The 13,947-nt window shown below is 46.8% G+C and overlaps 2 protein-coding genes across 3 annotated transcripts in view; one reads left to right on the top strand and one right to left on the bottom strand.

Moving 5' to 3' along the window:
• The window catches only part of LOC143767700 (uncharacterized), a 29,834-nt gene extending 27,968 nt beyond the window's left edge, over nucleotides 1-1,866 (bottom strand). Inside the window, exon 1 of the mRNA XM_077256207.1 lies at nucleotides 1,753-1,866. The gene's annotated coding sequence lies outside the window, so the exon portion shown is untranslated. The remainder of the gene's footprint in view (nucleotides 1-1,752) is intronic.
• The window catches only part of LOC143767697 (oocyte zinc finger protein XlCOF7.1-like), a 34,895-nt gene continuing 22,734 nt past the window's right edge, over nucleotides 1,787-13,947 (top strand). The window contains exon 1 of one of the 2 annotated variants that reach the window (XM_077256198.1): nucleotides 1,787-1,929. The gene's annotated coding sequence lies outside the window, so the exon portion shown is untranslated. The remainder of the gene's footprint in view (nucleotides 1,930-13,947) is intronic. The other variant, XM_077256197.1, reaches the window with a different exon arrangement.

The raw sequence follows: 13,947 nt of genomic DNA, 5'->3' as shown, positions 1-13,947 counted from the left end.
CGCTCCGCCCTCTGCCTGAACAGTCAGTGCAGAGAGACAGGACGCTGAGGAGCAGCGGGTAGCAACGAGAGGTATGTAATTTTTTTTTTTATTGCAGCAGCAGCATTATATGTGGCACATTGTTATATGGAGCATCTATGGGGCCATAATGAACTGTATGGAGCATTATATGTGGCCTATTTTTATATGGAGCATCTTATGGGGCCATAATCAGCATTTGTGCAGCATTATATGGGGCATATTTTAATGTGGAGCATCTTATGGGGCCCATCATAAATTTCATGGAGCATTATATGGGGCTCCTGATTCAATATGAATATTCAAAAACACTTAACCTACTGATGTCTCAATTAATTTTACTTTTATTGGTATCTATTTTTATTTTTGACATTTACCGGTACCTGCTGCATTTTCCACCCTAGGCCTATACTTGAGTCAATAAGTTTTCCCAGTTTTCTGTTGCAAAATTAGGGGGGTCGGCTTATACTCAAGTATAAACGGTAGTTAATAAATCTTTATAAAACAGCCTTATAAAGAATGCCAAGTGCGGATTATCAGGGTGTAATAAGAGCAGACAAGACTCCGGTTGGTGGCACAAAAGGAGATTTACTTCCCCCAGTGTTAGTGAAGGAGCTATTGTAATGGTTGGACGGGACTTTCTAAGCCGAGATATAATTATTCAGTGACGGAGAGAACATGTTCAGCGTATTACAGAAACACATAGATCATATGATGCTCTGCAATATCCGATAATATTGTGGAATGGCTAAGATGGCGATCACTATAATCTAACAGACTGATCCCAACACTGCGAGGCCGACCAATAAACCATCCAATAAAATATCAGCTCTGGACTTCTACACCTACCAAATAATGACCAGACAACAATGGAGGCAACTTTCTCCTCAATGTATAGTAGATCTGTATGCCAAGGTGGAGAGCGAGCGTCTTCTGTACATACAGCTGAACCAACAAACACTTACAGGGAGGCCATGCCAAAAGCGTGGTCTGATGGAGGATGGTCCACACTGGGACCTGACATTGCAGGAGGCGTCCCTCACTCGCTTTCCTCCTCATCTTCTAACCTGCTCCCTATAATACCTACAACCTGTGCACCTTCCAATCCCCGGGCTCTGTGGGACAAATACACAGAATATCCTAGAGGAGATATCCATAGAGAGCACAGGAGAGGTCATCCGGACTTAGCCATAAATGTCACTGCCGACAGATCCACCACAGTCCTCCTGACTCTAGAAGAAAGGAGCCAATGTGTCAGTAGTGACCCTCTAATAGCATCAGGTCACCGGCACCAGCTCCACCAGCCTTTGTGTTATGGGAGAGATATTCTGGGAGAGAAAAGCCAGGATTTGGGGAAGATGAGGGGATTTGTCCAGTAAATAAGTCTCTTCTGGTTGATGACCACAGATCGGGGGATTTGGCAATTATGGCTCAGATTCCAGGTGGAAATGGGAGATGGTTCTCCTTGATGCCCCAGGAGGTTCCGGTAAAACATTCTTATTAATTTGCTGCTCTCAGAAATTCCCTCCATCAATAACATTGCTCCGGCCGCTGCATCGTCTGGGGTTGTGGCCGCTCTCTTAGATGGAGGCGCACGGCTCAGTCAGCACTAGGATTACCCCTGAATCTAGCGCTCTTGGAATCTCCCGTCTGTAATATCACTAAGGTCTATGAAAGGTCTGGGGGGATCCAATCACTTAATGGGGGGAATTGTTCTACTTTTAGCAACGTTACCTGTTCTTAAAGGAGCAGCACCAGCAGAGGAGCTGAATACTTGTCAGCACAGCAGAGTCCTGCATACACTGAGGGCCCTGATCATGTGACCCCTGGCTCCTCCCCTCATGTGACCTCATCACAGGTCCTGTGCGCACAGAGCAGCCATATATGTGGTGTGCAGCCCTGCTGGTGGAGGTAAGTGGAGAGATTCCTCATTACTGGGCGCGGGGGACATTAACCCCCTCAGCACTGAGACACTTTTGACGTCTCTGTGTGGTGTGAACAGTGATGTAACACAGAGGCGTTGCTAGGGTTTTGGTTCAGGGGGCGAAACTTCTGAGTGGGCCCCTAACCAGGTAACCGTGATTACAGCTGGGTGACGCGTCCTAATAGTGGAGGAGAACCTCAGCAGATGACCGCGCTGTTACTGAAGATAATCTCTATATAAAGACCAATTTGGATATTACCGCCATATGGTCAGTGGTAGATACCAGCCCTACAGAACATGTAAGGGTCATTCCATGGTAACTTACGTTACATTCACAAGCCAAAAACTGGCTACATGCTGTTCTTTGAAGGCACAAAAAGGAGTGATTGTGTATTGTACATTAAACTATTCTCAATAGATTTCAGCACAGTTTGATTTTTCAACAATAAAATGAAATACAAAATACAGAGTTATTACTTGGTAACTTACGTTACAAAAAAAGGAAAGGCAATTGTCCTTCATGAGTCTGCCAAATGTTCTGTTCTGGTAAACGGGAGAAGCACTATTTTTATTGTATTAAAACACCATAGTCCTAGCAACTTTAACAAATTTATTTTAACCTCTCAAGTTGAAAGCAACAGTTTTTATTACAAGAAATATAGATAACTTTCGTTACGGCACAGTATAGTAACTTACGTTGCAATATGTTACCATCCATTGGATTAAACTTATTGTCAGGAAAGTTACCATCATCTTTGTAACGTAAGTTACTGTATTGTGTTGTATCGTAAGTTACCATGGAATGATCCATAAGAGATTACAGCACAAGAAAAAAGGAATGTAGTCAGCTTACCGGTCTTAGACGAAATCCCCAGACCTGCCAACGCCCAGGACGGTTCGGGGTGAGCGCCCACAGCAAATGAAGACAAAAAGAGAAATGATCCAGCTGGAGGTGGAGGCAGTCTAGACTTTGTGAGACTTTATTACACAACTAACGCAATAAATAGTTCTTCAAAAAGAAAAATCTTTACATAGCAAACACCTGGCACACCAGTGAGGAGGATCAACGCGTTTCAACTATGAAGTCTTACTCATGATCTACCTAATAGTGCAATAAGAGCATATATATAGTGTGCACAAGACATTGATTGGACAAACAATTAAAGATGCAAAAAAAATGCAAGAGAGAGAGAAAGAAAAAAAAATGCAAAGGAAAGAAAAAAAAAAAATTTGCAGAAAATCACATATGAATGTAGAAAAAAAAAATAATAATAATAAAATAAAAAATAAATAATCACCGGTTAAAATGATCATAGAAATAACAAATTGACATGATAACTACCCTTAAGAGACATTGCTTGAACATTACTTGAACATTAATTAATATTGTTTTATTAAATCATGTCTAGCATTAAGGCCATAGGGAATACGTGTGTCTAACATAAACATCCAATACATTTCCCGATTAAAAAGTTTCTGCTGTAGATTACCTCCTCTCGGAGGTTTGTAAACCTTTTCTATTCCACAGAATCTGAGACTAGTTAAGTTACCTTACCTTACAGCACAGTTACAGATAATGACCTAACGCTGATGTTCTTTCTGATGGAATCGTTCACTTGTCCCATCTTTTCTATCTGGCCCAGTCCGACATGATGACTTCTTCCAGCCAGGACTCGTCTGCAGACATTACATCACAGACACATTTCACGTCTCATATTTTCAGCACTGTCCGCAATGGGACTATTCCCAACCTGCACAAACTCCTCATCCTGCTGATTCCCCAATACTGAGCCACGGCTGCCGTATGTAACCCTATTACTGCACCTATTGTGCGGTTCTCTGTGCCCTCTAAATTCTAAAGCACCCCTCTATAATATAGTAATGTCGGGTGCAAGTGCCCTAGAAAACAGTACCCACATTGTGCCCCCTAGAAAGTAATATTGCCCTGTGTGCCCCTTTGACAGTCACAGTAACCTGAGTTCCCCTATAGCAATAAGTGCCCACTTTACATTTTATAATGTCCCGAGTCTCCCCCCTGTACAGCTCCCCTATACACAGTATGAGGCTCTCTTATACACAGTCTAATGCCCCCTCACTGTATATATACTGACCCCTTAGTATCCCCCAAACTGTTTGATAGCTCCAACACTGTAATCTCCACACTGTATAATTGCCCCTAGATAGCCTCCATAAAGACTAATGCACCAGACAATCATCAATATAGTCCTCAATATAGTATAATGCACTCCCCATAGGCAGACTACATAGTATAATGCACTTCCTATAGGCCTCCATATAGTATAATGCACTCCCCATAGACAGACTCTATATAGTATAATGCACTCACCAATAGGCAGACTCTATAGCATACTGCAGCCCTTAATAAAATACACCCCCTTAGGCAGACTCTATAGCATAATGCAGCCCTTATTATAATGCACCCTCATAGGCAGACTCTATAGCATAATGCAGCCCCTATTATAATGCACCCTCATAGGCAGACTCTATAGCATAATACAGCCCCTAATATAATGCACCCCTCATAGGCAGCCTCTATAGTATAATGCAGCCCCTAAATGGAACCTGTCACCAGTTTTGGCCTATATAAGTTACGGCCATCACATTTCAGGGCTTATATACAGCATTCTAGAATCCAACCTGACCTGTAAGAGAAGAAAAAGACCTTTTATTATTCTTACCAATGGGGCAGTCAGATCCCAGGGGTGTCGTAGGCTTTGGTCCGGCACCTCCCATCTTCTTGCGATGTCACCCTCCCGTTTGCTTCATGTGGCTGACGCGTCTCTGCGTCATCCACACAGACTCTTTGGCACCGCAAACAAGTGTCGAGAAAGGTCAAAGAGCCCTGGCACCTGAGCACTGCAGTACTTTGCTTTGCAAACAGGACAGAGAAGTACACCTGTGCAGGAGCGTGATGCTGAAGAGACTGTGTGGACAACACAGTGTTGTTTCCTCTATATGAAGCAAGCAGGAGGACGGCGATCATAAGAAGATGGGAGGCGCTGGATCAAGAAGAGCAACACCCTGACCAGGCCGCCCCGCAGGTGTGTAAAGTAGAAGTTATTTTCTCCAGTCACGTTCCACGACACCAGTATCGGAGGATGTCTCCCCGCCCTAATAGGGGACAGGAAACAAAGAGGTTAAATACCCTTCCCCTTCCTGCAACCACCAGTGTTTTTCCTGTCCCCTATGGGGCATGAAGAGGTTCTCTGATAGTGCTGCCGTGGCCGGCGATCGGGAGCACTGTTACCTTTCTAAGCCGGGCAGTCGAGGTCGGGGGCTCCGCTCTCCTCCTCCTTCAGACTGCTCCCATCTCCATGACCTCCACGCGACTTGGGACCCTCTCCCACCCTACCCGCGCCTCTTTCGGGAGGCAAAGCAGGCGGTACTTTGCTCCGGGGTCCTCCTGTAGCTCCCCGGCTTCCTCCTTCCTCCACGCCCCTGCTGGTGCTGGCGCACCCGCGCGCACCAGAAGTGACGCACACCCGAACTTCCGGTTTTCCCCCAGCACCTTATACCGCAGCTCCCGCGCGCGCCGATCAGCGTCCTGGCCCAGGACATCCAGTGGCAGCATGGACGGGCATCTCTGACCCCCCCCCCCCAAACGGACCCTAACGAGGAGGAGGAGCACCACCAATCTCGCTGGGAGCCTCGGTATTCTATTTATTCCTGGCTAGGGAAGCCTCCAGGTAAGACCTCCTGTCTGTGACCCTCTGTAGTCAGAACCTCTGACCATATGGATGGCGACAAACCCCTTCACTCTGCTTCTGCGGAGCCCAGCGCTCACCCCTCTGCTGTAAGTAGTGGGATGATGTCCCTTGCTGTCCATTTTTTAATTCAAGCGACTTAGCACGACTTTCTCTCTCTCTTTTAGGGAGACAAGGTCTCTGCCCCTAAGAAGGCCAGCCGCAAGTGTGCTGCATGTGCGTCCAAGCTTCCCTCCACATATTAAAAGAAGCTCTGCCAGCCATGCAAGTGAAGTTCTGCGTGCTGAACAGCCCTCTCTTATGGACAGCATCAGAACTCTCATCAGGCAGGAAGTTCAGTCTTCCATGGCGACCTTTTCCCAGCCTCCGACACCGCAGCCTCCCCCTCCTAAGAAAAGGAAAATAGCCCCGGTAGTCTCTGACTCTGACTCAGGAGAATTGCATACTTCTGATTCAGGGGACCTTTGGGAGAATGAGAGTTCTACCTCTGCTCCCAAAACAGACAACAAAAAATATATCTTTTCCTCCGAGGATTTGGAGGAATTAGTGTCTATGGTGAGGGGCACCATGGGGGTGGAGGAGGAGGTGGAGGGCCATTCTGTACAGGATGACATGTTCGGGGGGTTAAAGCCCAAATCTGTGAAGGGATTCCCCAATAACGAAAATATTGAAAGCCTCATCCTCCACGAGTGGGGCCTTCCAGAGAAAGGGTTAAACGTCCCATCAGAGTTCAAGAACCATTTTCCCCTTGAGGGAGACTGTTCTCTTTTTGAAATGCCCAAGGTTGATGTCCAAGTGTCAAGGGTGACCAAAAAAACGGCCCTGCCCTTTGAAGATTCCTCCCAGCTGAAAGATCCCATGGATCGCAAGACTGAGAGTTTATTGAGGAAATCTTGGGACACTTCAACTAATCTACTGAGATCCAACGTGGCCTCAACATGTGTAGCCAGATCCTTGTTCCTCTGGCTGCGTACATTGGAGAATCAGAGAAGAGATTCTTAATTCTCTCCCTCTGCTCCAGAAGGCAACTGGATTCCTCGCGGACGCTTCTGCAGAATCAGTATGGGTTGCTGCTAAATCAGCGGTTCTCACTAATTCAGCTAGAAGAGCTTTGTGTCTTAAATCCTGGGGAGGTGATATTACCTCAAAGTCTAAACTTTGCGGTTTACCTTTCCAGGGTCATTATGTATTTGGGCCAGTTCTGGACGAAATCTTGGACAAAGCTTCAGATAAGAAGAAGATCCTTCCAGAACAAAAGAACCCTAAAAAGCGTTTTTTTCGTTCCCCTCCCATGACCAAACCCCCCAGCAAAATTACAGGGGTAAGAGCAAATCAGGACGATGGAGTTACCCCAAGGGAGGGAAAGCCAGAAACATCCTAGTCCCCCAACCCACTCAGACCTCTGAGAAGCAATGACTGCTCTCCGGTCGGAGGTCGACTCTCGGGATTCCTCTCCCAGTGGCAGTTGATCACCACAAATCAGTGGGTCCTGCGTACCATACAGGAAGGCCTAAGATTGGAGTTCGAGAGCCCTCCTCCTCATCGTCTGACTATCACTTCTCTACAATCCCCAGGACTTCGGGAATTTTTGATGCCGGATATCTTAAACCTGCTTCGAGAAGGTGATTTCCTATGTACCACATCGGGAAATAGGAGAAGGTCACTATTCCCACCTCTTTTTGGTGAACAAACCCTCCGGGAAACACCGTATCATTATAAACCTGAAACCTCTAAATCAGGTAATAAAATACCGAAGATTCAAAATGGAATCGATCAGATCAGCAATCCCGCTGAACGGTCAGGACTGGGTGATGGCGATGCTGGACCTGAGGGACGCATACTATCATGTGCCGATACACCCAGACCACAGAAGATTCCTCAGGTTCGCGATTTCCCAAAACAGACAGATCAGCCATTATCAATTCAATGTCCTTCCGTTTGGAGTCTCGTCTGCTCCACGAGTCTTCTCCAAGATCATGTCAGAAGCGGTAATCTTTATTCGTCAACAGGGGGTCTGTATCATTCCATACCTGGACGATTTTCTTATCATCGCCCCATCCGCTTCACATCTCAATTAGGATGTGACAAGGCTCCTCGACATCCTAGGATCGCTCGGGTGGATCCCGAATCTGGAGAAATCAGACCTCCAGCCTTCTCCACAGAAGAAATTCCTAGGAATCCTTCTGGATTCGGAGAAGAGAATGTCCTTTCTACCCAAAGACCGTCAGACCGATCTTGTCCGCAGGATCTCCAGGTTCAGAAATCAAAAAACCTTGACTCTAAGAGACTCTATGTCAATCCTGGGTTCATTGACATCTTGCATCCAAGCAGTCTCCTGGCACACATCCTGGCATACTCAAGAGGACACCAGATGGCCTTAACCAGGAAGATTCCCCTTCCCTCTCGTGTGAGATCCTCTCTGTCATGGTGGCTGAACTCCCAAAATCTACATGGAGGAGTCAGCTGGGATCAGATTCCTCTCAGAGTACTTGCAACAGACGCAAGTCAGAGAGGTTGGGGCGCCGTGATAGAAGGCTTCCACTTCCAGGGGTTGTGGGCCCCAGATGTAAGACACAGTTCCTCAAATCTGAGGGAACTGAAAGCAGTGGAGGAGGCGCTAAGAGCCGCATCTGTCATCATCCAAGGTCACCATGTTCGGATGATGTCCGACAATATGACCACCGTGGCCTATCTCCGACACCAGGGTGGTACAGGACACTCGAGCCTAAAGCTAACTGCTGGAAGGATTTTTTCCTGGGCAGAAAATCACCTTATGTCAATCTCTGCAGTACATATAAGAGGATTAGACAATTCCCAGGCGGATTATCTCAGCAGGAGGGACTTCCATCCAGGGGAGTGGTCTCTAAACCAGGATGTATTCCTAACCCTAGTCCAGAGGTGGGGAACTCCCGATGTGAACCTGTTTGCCAACATTCAGAACACAAAATCAAACACCTTCTTCTCCCTGACCCCCTCAAACGAGGCACTAGGACTGGACGCTTTCTCCCACCCCTGGGAGTTTACCCTGGCATATGCCTTTCCGCCAATACCATTGCTACCCAGAACATTGTAGAAGATCCGGATGGATCAAGTTGCAACGATTCTGGTAGCCCCATTGTGGCCAGGAAGAAGCTGGTTCAGCGCACTGACAAGCATGTGTCTAGAAGGCCCGATTCTGCTTCCACAGAGACGCGACTTTCTTCAACAGGGTCCCCTGACCCATCCAGACCTACACAAACTAAAGCTGACAGCCTGGTTACTGAAGCCGAGATCCTGAGAGCCAGAGGACTCTCGCAGGCAGTAATCGAAACCCTACAGAAGAGTAGGAAGCCGATAACTAATGCCATTTATGGCAAAATATGGAAAAAAATTTCATCATGGTGTTCCCCGAACAGACCGGATCCTTTTAACCCAAATATTGCACAGATTCTTCAATTTCTACAGAAGGGCTTAGAGCTGGGGCTTTCACCTAGTACCCTAAAGGTTCAGGTGTCAGCTCTTGGTTCTTTCTTTGACCAGGATCTAGCAAATCATCGATGGGTCAAACTATTCATATCATCGGCAACCAGAATCCGTCCGAGACTCCAGGTCCATACCCCCCGTGGGACTTAAACCTGGTGTTAAAAGGTCTGAACGGGGACCCCTTTGAACTCCTTTCAGCATCCAGCTTAAAGATCTTAACCCTGAAAACCGTCTTCCTGGTAGCTATCACTACTGCCAGGCGTATAGGAGAGTTACAGGCCTTATCAATCCAGGAACCATTCCTGACCATAACTACGGATAGTATAATCCTCAAATTAGACCTGTCCTTTACACCTAAGGTAGCTTCAAACTTTCACAGAAATCAGGACATCATATTACCTTCTTTCTGTCCAAATCCCTCTAATCCAAAAGAAGAGGCCTTTCACACCCTGGACGTCCGCAGGGTGGTCCTGTTCTACCTCCAACAAACGGAAGTTTGGAGGTTGGATCAAAACCTGTTCATCCAGTGGTCAGGACGTAATAAGGGCAAGAAGGCAGCCAAAAGCACAATCGCTAATTGGATTAAGCAGGCCATTAGCCTAGCATACTCTTCTCAGAAGCTCACACCTCCAGCTTCACTGAAAGCCCACTCTACCTGCTCAGTCTCAACTTCCTGGGCAGAAAGGGGAAGTGCATCAGCAGAGCAGATATGCAGAGCTGCCACCTGGTCGTCAATCCATACATTCACCAGGCACTATAGGCTCAACTTCAACAGGGATCCATCGTTTGGCAGACGTGTTCTGCAGGCGGTTGTCCCTCCGTAAAGAAACTAGCGGTTGGTATCACTCCGATACTGCTGTCGTGGAAGGTGACTGAAGAAAATAGAATTAGTTCTTACCGGTAATTCGATTTCTAGGAACCTTCCACGACAGCACTAATTTCCCTCCCTATCTGATTTATTAATTTTATGATTCCTGCACTTAAGTGGTAACTATACATGCTACTGTGTCCAGAAAAAAACACTGGTGGTTGCAGGAAGGGGAGGGGTATTTAATCTCTTTGTTTCCTGTCCCCTATTAGGGCGGGGAGACATCCTCCGATACTGCTATCGTGGAAGGTTCCTAGAAACCGAATTACCGGTAAGAACTAATTCTATTTTTCTTCGCTTACAGGTTGGGTTGGGGGCAGATATACAGCATTATAGAATGCCTCATAAAAAATAAATCCAATACTCACCTTTCTTCCTGGTTCCTCCACTGTTCTGAGTGCCTGCACATCTCCAGCCAGCGAGTGCCAGGTAATGACGTCATCGCGACCCCCTGTCAGTGTCGGTGTCAGTGATGTCAGACACTTAGAGGGGCATGATGGGAGAGGGAGCGTAACACTCCTCTCAATTCGGTCAGCTGTATCGGCATCTAGGCGATACAGCTGAACTTGCGATGACGGGTGGGGGGGCCACTGCTGACATCGGACTCCCCGCCTGCTCAAGGGCCTCATAGCGGCCGGGCAGCAGAGCTGAGAGATCGATTCTCCCTGCACTGCTGCAGAATGTAACTGTACGGGCGCGCTGTGCACGCCGATACAGTTACAGTAGTGTAGCTCCGGGTTGACCCCTCAGAGCGTGGTGCTCTGTGCGACCGCCCCCTCTGCCCCCCACCACGGTAGCTGCACCACTGCATAACAGCTGTGGACAGAATGTGGCTTAGCTGGTTCCCAAGTCCACATTAGATCCATTCAGACAACTGCAGGATGAGAGGACAGAAGCCCAAAGAAGTTCTCCCAAAATGCAATGATTTCTCTTCTAGTTCCACTCTAGCACAATAATGTAGATGCTAGTGATGAGTGAGCCGCTCTCCACTACTCGATCGAGCATCGGGAGCTCGGACAAGCTTGTTACTGGAGTATCGCAGGTGATGGAGCGCCGTGCTCAAGTTCCCAGCCAATAAACATGCAGGGATTGCCCGCCATACACGGTAATGTTGTAGCCATGTTGGCTACTGGTATTACTGTGACTGTCCGGCCACATCATGTTATCGGGTTTATAGAAGACCCGGTGATGCGATGCTCGGCACACCGTCCTCGGGAAGCAGGTCAGGGAGAGCTGTTATAGGAGGGAGAGCTTAGATTATTGTCAGCCCCCTAAGTATTATAAAGTTGTATTCTTTAGTGTCTTCCATGTGGCGCTATAGGGTATATCTAACCCCTTCACCCTGAAGCCTGTTTTCACCTTCCTGACCAGTCCAATTTTTTCATTTCTGACCGCTGTCACTTTATGAGGTAATAACTATGGACGCTTCAATAGATCCCACTGATTCTGAGACTGTTAGTGATTCTGAGATTGTTTCCTGTTGTGGATTCTGTTTGTGGGCTCCCTCTGGTGGTTACTGCTGGTACTGGGTGACTTTGGTGGATTGCGGCCTTTGGTTTCCACCTGTCCATCAGAGGCTGGGTGTTTCCTATTTTACCTGGCCTTTCTGTCATTTCCCTTGCCGGCTATCAATGTATTCAGATGTGCTCTGTTTGGTTCCTGCCTACCTGCTCCCAGATCTTTCAGGATAAGCTAAGTGCTGATTTTCAGTTGTTTGGTTTTTTGTCCAGCTTGCTTATTATGTCTCTATGCTAGCTGGTTGCTCTAGTGGACTGAGGTTCTCCCCATGTGCCATGAGTTGGCACATGGGTTCTTGTAATCTCAGGATGGTTTTTTTGATTAGGGTTTTTTGCTGACCGCTCAGTCCCCTTTTGTATCGTTCTGCTTTCTAGTTTACAGCGGGCCTCAATTTGCTAAAGCTATATATATCATCTCTATGTGTGTGCCTTCCTCTCATTTCACCGTCAATACATGTGGGGGGCAACTATATCTTTTGGGGTTCATTCCTCTGGAGGCAAGTGAGGTCTTTATTTTCTCTGCAGTACTAGTTAGCTCTTAGGCTGGTGCGTGGCGTCTAGAATCAACGTAGGCACACTCCCTGGCTATCTCTAGTTGCGTTTGTCAGGCGTAGGGCAGCGGTCAGCCCAGGTTCCATCACCCTAGAGCTCGTCCGTCATTTATTTGTTCTTTGCTTGTCCTGTGCTATCCCTAGCCATTGGGGATTCATGACAGTATAGCCGGCCCAAAAAGTGTTAATTGTTTAGGCTGAAGCAGGAGAAAAAGAAGTGTTCAAGGGAAATTTTTATTTTTTTTTTTCCCTTCAGAGTTTGCTGCCTAGCCCTTAATTGCTGTCTAGCTGCTTCTTACCTCCTCTTAACCCTTGAATGGCTCTGATCTTAGCTGTTTAACATGGATGTCCAGAGTTTGGCTTCCAGCCTGAGTAATCTCGCGGAAAAAGTTCAAAACATACAGGATTTTGTTGTTCACACTCCCATGTCTGAACCTAGAATTCCTATTCCAGAGTTTTTTTCTGGAGATAGATCTACCTTCCTGAATTTCAGGAACAATTGTAAATTGTTTCTTTCTTTAAAATCTCGCTCCTCTGGAGACCCTGCTCAACAGGTCAGGATTGTCATATCTTTCCTGCGGGGCGACCCTCAGAATTGGGCATTTGCATTGGCACCAGGGGATCCTGCATTGCTCAGTGTGGATGCGTTTTTTTTGGCATTGGGATTGCTCTATGAGGAACCTAACCTAGAGATTCAGGCTGAAAAGGCTTTATTAGCCCTTTCTCAGGGGCATGATGAAGTGGAAATATATTGTCAGAAATTTCGGAAATGGTCGGTGCTTACTCAGTGGAATGAGTGCGCCCTGGCTGCAAACTTCAGAGATGGTCTTTCTGAGGCCATTAAGGATATTATGGTGGGGTTCCCTGCGCCTACAGGTCTGAATGAGTCTATGACTATGGCCATTCAGATTGATCGGCGTTTACGGGAGCGCAAACCCGTGCACCAGTTGGCGGTGTCTTCTGAACAGGCACCTGAGACTATGCAATGTGATAGAATTCAGTCCAGAAGTGAACGGCAAAATTATAGGCGGAAAAATGGATTGTGTTTTTATTGTGGTGATTCAGCTCATGTTATATCAGCATGCTCTAAACGCACAAAAAGGGTTGATAAATCTTTTGCCATTGATATTCTGCAGCCTAAGTTCATTTTGTCTGTGACTCTGATTTTTTCACTGTCTTCCATTTCCGTCGATGCCTATGTGGATTCGGGCGCTGCCCTGAGTCTTATGGATTGGTCATTTGCTAAACGCTGCGGTTTTAGTCTGGAGCCTCTGGAAGTTCCTATTCCTCTGAAGGGAATTGACTCTACACCATTGGCTATGAATAAACCGCAGCATTGGACACAAGTGACCATGCGCATGACTCCCGTTCATCAGGAGGTGATTCGCTTCCTTGTACTGTATAATTTACATGATGTACTAGTGCTTGGTCTGCCATGGTTACAAACTCATAATCCTGTCCTGGACTGGAAAACAATGTCTGTGCTAAGCTGGGGATGTCAGGGGGTTCATGATGATGCACCTCCGATTTCAATCGCTTCATCTACTCCTTCTGAGATCCCTGCGTTTTTGTCTGACTATAGGGATGTTTTTGAGGAGCCTAAGCTCAATTCGCTCCCTCCTCATAGAGAGTGTGACTGTGCTATAGAATTGATTCCTGGCAGTAAGTTCCCTAAGGGTCGTTTATTTAATCTGTCACTGCCAGAGCATACTGCTATGCGGAATTATATTAAGGAGTCCTTGGAAAAGGGACATATTCGTCCATCTTCGTCCCCTCTGGGAGCAGGTTTTTTTTTCGTGGCAAAAAAAGATGGTTCCCTGAGGCCTTGTATAGATTATCGCCTTCTGAATAAGATTACAGTCAAATATCAGTATCCATTGCC

Source organism: Ranitomeya variabilis, chromosome 4 (genome assembly GCF_051348905.1).
Source record: "Ranitomeya variabilis isolate aRanVar5 chromosome 4, aRanVar5.hap1, whole genome shotgun sequence".
In the NCBI taxonomy this organism is placed as follows: domain Eukaryota; kingdom Metazoa; phylum Chordata; class Amphibia; order Anura; family Dendrobatidae; genus Ranitomeya; species Ranitomeya variabilis.
The sequence above is the reverse complement of the archived record's forward strand: the minus strand, read 5'-3'. Positions and strand labels throughout refer to the sequence as shown.